The sequence below is a fragment of the Neovison vison genome, chromosome 4 (assembly GCF_020171115.1).
Source record: "Neovison vison isolate M4711 chromosome 4, ASM_NN_V1, whole genome shotgun sequence".
Taxonomy (NCBI): Eukaryota; Metazoa; Chordata; class Mammalia; order Carnivora; family Mustelidae; genus Neogale; species Neogale vison.
The window spans coordinates 226,716,380-226,725,976 of record NC_058094.1 but is presented as its reverse complement, the minus strand read 5'-3'; positions in this window follow the sequence as shown (position 1 = coordinate 226,725,976).

Genomic DNA, 9,597 nt, shown 5'->3' with positions numbered 1-9,597 from the left:
AATGTTTCTGATTTTCATATTTGAAGAGAGAAATGGAAGGAGCTAGCTTTTTTATGAAATCAGAAGTTTAAAAAAAAGACATGAAATATCGTCTCACTCATTTTAAGAAACAGTTTTAAACCCTTTGTTAAAAGAATGAAAATAGATTCCAAAGTAGCAAGATGATACTTTTTGTATTGCACTTTATTTAAATTTTAAAATCTCCATTTTTACTTATTAATGTAATATATATAATGGCTAAATTCCAGCATGCAACTTTTGTGTGAAGATATGCAATTCAATCCTACTTACAAATCTCGTCATCTATTTGTTAAAGGAAAGCACTTGTGGCTTTATTGTCTTTTTAGTGAGTATTAATTAGCATTAGAAGAATAACAAAAAGAAAACATCTTTCAGTGGAAATTGATAACAAAACTTTTGCAGTAGGAAAAGATAGTACTTTTTTTTTTAACCTCCCCAGTGAGGGCTAAGAGCTGCTCACAGTGCTGGATTGCCAACTGGTCAAAATAGAGAACTACTCAATTTGGAAAATTAGCTGGTGGTAAAGAATTTGCTACAACAAAACATATAAAAGGTCTTTTGTTGCTTTGTTCGATTTTAATTTACATAAAAAGGTTGGGCATCTATCCCCACTTTTATTGGTAATACTGTGTTACAGAGTAATATGGTAGTTCAGTATTACAATCCAGAGCTAATTAACGAGTAAGCTCTTGTTTATGTTGAATTTAAAGAACATTTTACTTTATCCAGTTTTTTCTTCATGAGCATGTTTCTCCTAAATGTAAAAAAGTGGTATCTGCATACTCTATACACAGATGATATAGTATATTGTTTTCTTCTCAAAGCGGTAGCTAAAACGCATTTAATTAAAAGCTAGACTTTAAAGGGAAATAAAATTATTTCACTGATGAAATACGCATTGGGTAAAGTAATAAAAATGTTTGAGCACAATGCTTCCCATATAGACACATGCAAACGTTTAAGCAGAATGCTTGCATATATTTAAGAAATCCTGTATTTGCTTAAAGAAATATTTGAATGAAAAAGAAGTGTTTTTATTTGTTCCAGTTCACTACAGTATTACACAGAAGCATTTCAAATAATTACTATGTCAATGATTTAAATTCTGCGTTCAAATTTTAACGTTTTTAATCTACATTTTACCCTTGGGTTCCCTACAATCTGGGAGTAGAGGAGGAGTTGGTCATTGTTATTTAAAACAATGCATCACCAAGTTCTGGGGGAAATTAACATAATTTGAATGGCCAAGTAGTAAAAATTAAAATAACGCATTGTCTTTACTACCCATTCCATGCAAAAAAAGTTCTACGCAAATTTGCACTGAGCAGTAACGGGGAAGAGACGCGACCCGTTAACGTGAGCTCTGCTGATCGGACGCTGCATCAACATCCATCTTGAAGCCCTGCAAGCGGCGGCTACAGCTCTATTAGGGATCCATATTGAAGAGGACGGACGTGCGGCCCGCGCACTGGCGCAGGCCGAAACCCCCACGGGGGACGCTGGAGCGCATTCACGGTCCCCGGGACCTGTGCAGTGCTCACGTCTAACTGAGGCTTTTCTTTCATTTCGTTCGCCCGGAACCACTCGGGAACTCCGCGTCGGAGCTCAAGCCGCAGCAGCGGCCGGACGCCGACGAGGGCCGGACCGACCGGGGAGCCCTCCCCCTCCACCCGCCGCACCAGACACACAAAGCGCCGCCCCCGGCCCGCCGGCTGTCTCCCCGGCGGGAGCAGGTGACCCGGCCGCCGCGGGCGGCGCGGGTCTGCGCCGCGGGGCCGGGCTCGGGCCGCCTCCTCCCCCCGCCCCACGACGCGCCCCACGACGCCCCCACCCCCCGGCGGCGCGCGGGATCCCTCCGCCCGCGGCTCCTTCCGCGCCAAGTAGTGCGCCGGCCGCCGGCTTCCGCAAACGCGGGCCCGTGGGGACCGCACGGACCGCGCCGCCGTCCCCAGCGAGCGAGCAGCGGCGTGGGGCGTCCTCAACTTTGGAGGGCCGTTCGGGCGGACCCTGTTCCCAACTGCGGAGCCGCGGTGGGCCCGGCTGTCTGCAGCAGGGTCCGGGCGGAGGAGCCCCTGCGAGCAGTGGGAGAGCGAGCGGCCGCCGCAGGGCCCGGGAGGCAGGTGTCCCGGCGCCCGCCCCGCCCCCATCGCCAGCAGGAAGAGGAAGCAGCCGGGCCGGGCCCGCGGGCCACCCGCCGGGCCTCGCAGGGCGGGGGCGCCCTGACTCTCGGAGGCGCGTGACCTAGTTCGCCCCAAAGTGGATTTGACAGGTTGTCAGCCCGGCTCCCCGCCCCCACCGCCTTCCGGGTCCGTCTCCCCAGGCGCCGGTCCGGACGGCCGCCGGCGGCCCCGGCTCAGCCTCTCATTGGCTCTATCGCCACCTGGCGCACCGCCCCCGCCCCAGCTCATGTTCCCATTGGCCTCGCGTCGCCCGGCGCCCCGCCCCGCTTCTACCTTATTCCAATTGGCCTTGAGCAGTCTGGCACCCCGCCCCCCTTTTTTCTACCTCCCCCATTGGCCTCAAACCGCCCGGCGCCCCGCCCCCGGCTCTACGCGCCCCCCTGCCCCAACATTGGCCTCCAGCCGGCCGACGCCCCGCCCCGTCCTGGCTCGCGCTCCCATTGGCCTCCCGCCCGGCGCCCCACCCCCTTCCCGCGGCCCCTCCTGAGGAGCCAGCCTGGGCTGGCGGCTCGGCGCGACGGCCGTACGAGGTCCTTCGTGGCCGCGCTCCCTCGTCCAGGTCCTGCTCGTGTCCCTCGTGCCTCCTCCCCTCCCAGCATTCCGTGCCTCCCCTCCGTCGCCCCGGGAGCCGAGCCCCGCGACGCGCCCGCTCCGCCTACCCCGGGGCTCCGCGCCCTGCGCTGCCCGCTCGCTCGCCTCCTGCCCTTTGCCACCTCTCGGCGTCCCTGCGCGGCTCCCTCCGCGAGTCGGAGGCCGGCAGCGCCTTCCCCAGCTTCCCTCCCGGGGTCCATCTGTCGGGGCTTCCGCGCGCGCCGTGCCCCGCCCCGCCGCTCAATTCCGCCCGCTCCCTCGCGGCCCCGCCCCCGCCCGCTCTCAGCCCGGGGGCGCGACCGCGCGTTGCTGCGGGGCGGGGGGCGCGGCGCGGCGCGGTGAGTGTCGGTACCGCCGCGGTGTCGCTCTGCGCCTGGGGACGGAGGACGAGCCGGGGCTCGCAGGTCCGCCCAGACCCGGGAGGGAGAGCGCAGGGACAGCGAGGGTGCCCACACCGATTGCTCGTGCAGTGTTCTGCTCACAGTTTAAATTTCGTGTTTCTTCCAGAATCTGTGCTGGTTTTGTAAGTGGTCGCCTCTGACTCTAAGGGTAAACGGATAACGCTGAGGTTTGGAGCTAATCCCCGCACAGGTCTTCTGGCTCCTGACCCTCGATTATTTAAATGAGGAAACCAAGTCCCTTTCCCAAGGCCATTGAAGTGGGAGATCTCACACTCCAAGCCGGGTCAGACACCGGAGGTCCATTGGGAGAATCCATCCTGGCTCATTCACATCCGCAGAAGAGTGGCGGACTGGTATTTCCAGCTGCGCTGGCACCGAACAAAGCCCCCACCGTGTCCCCCAAGGCCCTCCCTTTTGGATCCTCTCCAGCTTAACCTCACTGCTCTCCAGGCAGGATGACCGCCTTTCTGCCAAGTACTTTTTGCCACAGGGCCTTTGCACTTGCTGTTGTTTCCCATCCAGTCTAGATTTGCTTTCCTTCAGACTCACGTGGCTTAGCTCCTGTGTCACTCTAGGGAGGCGTTTCTGACTATCTAAAGTGTGGCCCCTCCTATCTGACCGTATCACTCTGTGTTTCCTCCAGAGCTGGAGCAGTTTGAAATCCTCTTGTTTATTTACTAGTCACACCCCGTTGCCCTTCACCTGCCCTTCACCATTAGGATGTGAGCGCGTCTCTAGAACATAAGGTAGGTACTTAAGTCCTTGATGAGTAAGTGAATGGTATGTTTTCTGTGATCAAAGGGGCTATCCAGACAGACTGTCCGTGTCTGATTCTGCCAAAATTGTGTAGACAACACCTGTAAGTGAGAGTTGAAAACATAGCTATTCTGTTTGTAAATGTTTTTGGTTTCTTTACCTTGTGTGCTTTATTTCTGGCTATTCTTTGACAAGGAGAGTGAGAATCAAGGCCTTGTGCCCATCGCTTTTCTAGGTGTTCACAGCTTGTCCTCACTGCCTTGCCCTCACCCTGACCTCAGGTAGGCAGGTACTTGGCAGGCAACGCCTTCTTCCTTTGGGGCAGTCTCAGACGCTTTTTGCTTGACAGAAGTTTGGGGTGGGGGAGGGGAAGGATTATCTGGTTCTGTGTTACCAGCACACTCAGCTGGAGCCCTGTCGTCTTTCTGTCTTAGGCAGGAAAGCAGAGTAGAAGGAAGCCCCTTCCAGTTTCCCCTTCCTCCTTTCACGTGTACTTCTTTAGTCTGTTCAGTAAATAAAACTGATTTTTCCTGAAGAATCTTTGTACTGGGGTGCATTCTGTACTTGCTGAGTCCAGGAGGACCGTGGGTCCATTGGTGGAGAGTTGAAATCTAATCCTCACCTCCCCCAAACAGGCAGTGCGAGCCTGGCAAAGTCTACTAATTCTCTGGGTCTCAATGACCTCATCAGTCTTTGCCTGTGTTGACTGTTCAGTGATTAGGGATATAGACATCTCAGATTTTAGCTGCTGGAAACTACTGGCCCAAACAAGAATCCTGTGCCTTCCCCTTGGGGCCATAGAGAGGCTGCCAGAAGCAATGAGGACAGTGCTTCCTGATTTATATCCGGTAGGAGAGAGTACACATCCGTTCCTGCATCCAGCCCAGAACCCTCCAGTTCACCCTGGTTGTTGGACCTTTTGGGCCTGGGCCCAGCCCTAGACCAACCAGTGACTGTCACCTGGAGAACAGAAAATATTGATCAGGTTAAATCAACAGGAGCATCTTCTGAGAGCAGGGGTGCTGTCAGCTCCTGGTAAGTGTGTGTGGAACTGAAACCTAAACGCTTTGAGACTGAGACCATAGGAGGAGGATGGACGGTGAGCAGGTATTCCTCAGTGCGCGGGCACGGCGGGTGGGGACAGCTAATCAATGTTAGTGGGTCCCATTGTCCGCAAAGAGAACATGGTGTGGGAGAATTCGCCTGGCATTCTCTCATAATATCCCTAATCGATTACTAACCCCTAGCTCTGCAGTTTCAGACAATTCATGAAAAAAATACCATTTTCATAGTAGAAGAGGCCTCAGAGGTCCTAGGATTCAAGTCTTCATTGGACAGACTTAGAAACTGACACCTGCAGAGATTCATCTGTGTCTCAGTTTCTTCCTCTGTGAAGTGGGGCTGATGGTATTAGTCCTGTGTTACCACACAGCTCAGATGAAATACTGTTTACCAGAAAAAGTTTGAGAAAGTAACCGAAACGCTCTTCTCAGGCAAAGCTGTTTTAATTGTCATTCATTTAGTAAGAAAGCCTTACTACAAGGAGAAAGGTCTTGAGGATAAGCTTCGTTGACTCCTGGAAATGAATAATAACACACAGGAAAGAGGAAAGTGTATGTGTTGGAGGGAGGGTTGTGCACACTCACACCCGGAGAGGCGTGCACACACACTTGTTTGGTAGTTGGGAAGGTGTCGGGCTGCAGTTCAGGCGGGACCTGAGCTATGCCAGTTAGGGAGTGGTGTGGGGAGAGGCTCTTAGGTGGAGGTAGGGTGTGGCAGCTGGTTATAAATTGAAGTTCTCTCACCTTGAGTGACTTGTGAGAAAAGGAGAGTCACTCACTTGGAAGGACAAATTTGGTGCAAGGAAGGGGCTCTCTGTCTCAGAGGAATCCTGTGTTTATGTCTTACCATCCTGTGTCACTCCACGTCCTCTGCAAAGTAGATGCCAAGACAGGGTAGTCATGCAAGAGGTTTATAGAAGGAAATATCTGTGAGGGAAGAAAGGGGAGAGGTCTGGAGAAGGCTGGGAGACCTGGCAGAGGGGGCAGAGTTGGTAGGAAGCTCCCAGCTGCAGTGTAGCTCAGAGAGGGCATTGGCCAGGCTGACCAGAGTGCTGGAGCCCGTATTCCCGTCCCAGGACGGGAGTACGTGAGATCAAGAGCTGGGGGCTCGGCCAGTTCCAGCCAGAGATCTAAAGGGCATTTTTACAGTCCCATACTAGCCAACTTTGCCTGATACACATTGCTTCCCTGTTGACCAAATTGAAACCTTGTTTTTGGGTAGTTCTGGGTTTTGGGTTTGGTTTTTTTTTTGTTTTGTTTTTTAATTTTTTTTCAGATTTTATGTTTAATTGCTCTAATCCAGGTGGGGGCTTGAACTAAAAATCCCAAGCCACATGCTCTGCTGACTGATCCAGCCAAGTGCCCCTGGCTAGTTCGTAACACGGGATTGGTGCTTAATAAATGTTTACATTGCAGTAGTAAGTCCAGCTGTGCCCCGCTATGACTTGGAATATAATTTACTTCCAGAACCTCCACTGGCTGCTATGCAGAAAGAGAAATGTTCAACCAGCAGCGCTTCTAGAAACCCATTGTTGGGATGAGTCCAAAATAAAAGTGTGTGAGGATTCAGTAGATAAAAGAAGAGGGAAATCTTCATGAAAGTAAAAAAGCTGAAGAGAGCTGTAGAATGTGGGGGAAATAAACGAAAGAAGAGAAACTGAATTCATGAAAAGGAAATCCCGATCTTGGGAACAAACTAGGGGATTATCTTCCTGGAATGGCCTGGGGGAGGGGGGCGGGGAATCAGCGTATCCTGGATGGAAAAGAATTTGATTGAGCAAAGGTGTCAAGGAGCCACAGGCGGGTAGCGTGGCCCAAGATGGCGGCGGGCCACGGCCCAAGATGGCGGCGGGCCACTTCCGGCGTTTCCTTCCGCTCTGAGAGGAACTGCGCGTGTGCGCGGGAGACCTGCAGGGAGGGTTGCTGGTGGCGGCCAACAGCTCCGGGCCCCTTCTAGAGGGAGAGGACCCCTGGGCCACAGGGTGTCAGGCCCGTAAGCCGCCCCGCACGCACAAGCAACCCTCATCCTCACGCTTCTGTGGCCTGTCAGCGGAGCATGAGGGGCTGACCCTGTGCACAGTCACCTACGGAGCGTTTAAGGAGATGAGTAAGGGCTTGTGCAAGAAGCTGCAGGAGGAGCGGAGGTCTGGGGGCCCCGGCCGCCCGCTCACCCGTGCGGGGGCGTCTTGTAGGTGACCCCTGTAAGTAAAACTGCCCTGATTTCCTCTGAAAAAAACAAACAACAAACAGCAGCCATAGGATAAAAGGCGAAGAGGGTTAAATACTCAAAGACCAATAGAACTTGATGGGAAAAGTAGAAACCACAGACACAGAAATAAAGAAATGGTGAGAAGTGCCTGAAATGAAGACCTAGAGAAAAAAGCAAAGAAAATGAAGGGAGAAGCAATTATACCTTATGAATCTGTAATACAATGGAAAATGAAGTAAACTATCGAAAAGGAAAGTGGGCATGTTTTCTCTGAATATTTTTTACATTATATTTCCAAATTTTAAATGGTTAATGGTATTCTCTACTGCACAGTGCTGGGGCACCTGGGTGGTTCAGTTGGTTAAGTGTGGGATGCTTGGCTCAGCTCAGGTCCGATCCCTGGATCTTCAGGATGTCTGGATCTTGGGTCTTCGGATCAAGTTCTTGGTTGGGCTCTGCACTCAGTGTGGCGTCTGCTTCAGATTCTCTCCCTCACCCTCCTGCTCACTTGCTCTCTCAAAAAGGAAAGAATCCACATAGTCCCTGTCATAGCATAGGACAAAATAAAAATTGTATGCAAAAATCATTGTGACAGTAGCTTTAGCATACCAATCGCCGTGGATGGTAACTTTATGCTGTGATGCTGGACATCTGAATCAAGACTTTAAATTTATTTATTTTATTTTGAAAGATTTTACTTATTTGACAGAGAGAAACAAAAAGAATGGAGCCAGGGGTAAAGGGAGACGGAGGAGAAGATGCCCCACTGAGCCAGGAGCCCAATAGGGGACTCGATCCCAAAACCCCAGGATCATGACCTGAGCCGAAGGCAGATGCTTAATCCACTGAGCCACTCAGGCATCAAAGACTTTAAATCTCAATAAGGAACACCTACAACTCAACAGTCCCTGAAAAATCAGATTAAAAAATAAGCAAGTCTGAATAGACATTTCTTTGAAGAAGACATCTATATGGCCAAGAGACACATGAAAAATTGCTCCACATCACTCATCTTCAGGGAAATGCAGATCAAACCACAGTGAGATACCACCTCACACCAGTCAGAATGCCTGTGATCAAAAAGACAATTACAAGTGTTGGCGAGTTTGTGGAGAAAAGAGAACCCTTGTGCATTGTTGGTGGGAATGCATATTGGTGCCATCACTATAGAAAACATTGTGGAGGTTCCTCAAAAAAAAAGAACTACCATCTGATCCAGCAATTCAGCTTCTGGGTATTTATGCAAAGAAAATGAAATCACTACCTCAAAAAGCTATCTGTACCCCCATGTTCACTGTAACATTATTTACAATAGTCAAGATACGAAAACAACTTAAGGCCATTGATGGATGAATAGATAAAGAAAATGTAATAATACATATAGTTATAAATATCAATATAGATACAGAGAATGGGATGTTATTCACTCCATTGGCAGCATTTCCTTTTTTGTAATTAAATTATGAATATAATTAAAATTAAAATAGGTTTTTAATCAAAACAAATGCAGGAATGAGAGGCACCTGGGTGACTCAGTCGTTTGAGCACCTGACTCAGTTTCAGCTCAGATCATAATCTCCTGGTTGTGAGGTCGAGCCCTGCATTGGGCTCCATGCTCAGCGTGGAGTCTACTTGAGATTCTCTCCCTCTCCTCCTCACCCTTGCTCGTATTCTCTCTCTCTCAAGTAAATAAATAATAAAATCTTTTTAAAGATGTAGGGATGAAATGTGAACCATCTAATATTTTGTACCTACGCAGGGAAGACTGAAATTGGCTGGAAGATCTCATCTTTTCTGGAGGGGAAAACTTGTCCTGAGCTAGGTTGTCTCCCAAGAGAGTAAGCTCCCAGAGTAGGGGCCCCACAAAGCTGGGGTTCTGAAGTCTGGGCACAGGAATCAGAATATGCAGGTTTTAAGATGTTTAAAAAGATTAATGACAGTCTGGATATGAAAACATTTTCCTTTTTTTTTTTTTGAGATCTTGTTTACTTATTTGTCAGAGAGAGAGAAAGAGAGCATACGCAAGAAGGGGGAGCAGCAGGCCGAAGAGAGGGAGAAGCAGGCTCCCAGCTGAGCAGAGAGCCCGATGCAGGACTCGATCCCAGGACCCTGAGATCATGACCTGAGCTGAAGGCAGAAGCTGACCCAACTGAGCCACCCAGTGCCCCTGAAAATGTTTTTCATGGTGAGTTCAGTAAAGTTTAAAAAGGCTATGGGGATCCGCTTTTCATTTCTGATGCTTTCGGTGAGTTAAAAGAAAACATCTAGAAAGCCATTTTTTAAGAAAAGTGTGTCATGAATAAAAGTGCATCTTGAGGATGGGCCGCATGATGGAAAGAGTCGCACTGTTTTTCTAACCGGCTTCTAGTCTGTCTGTC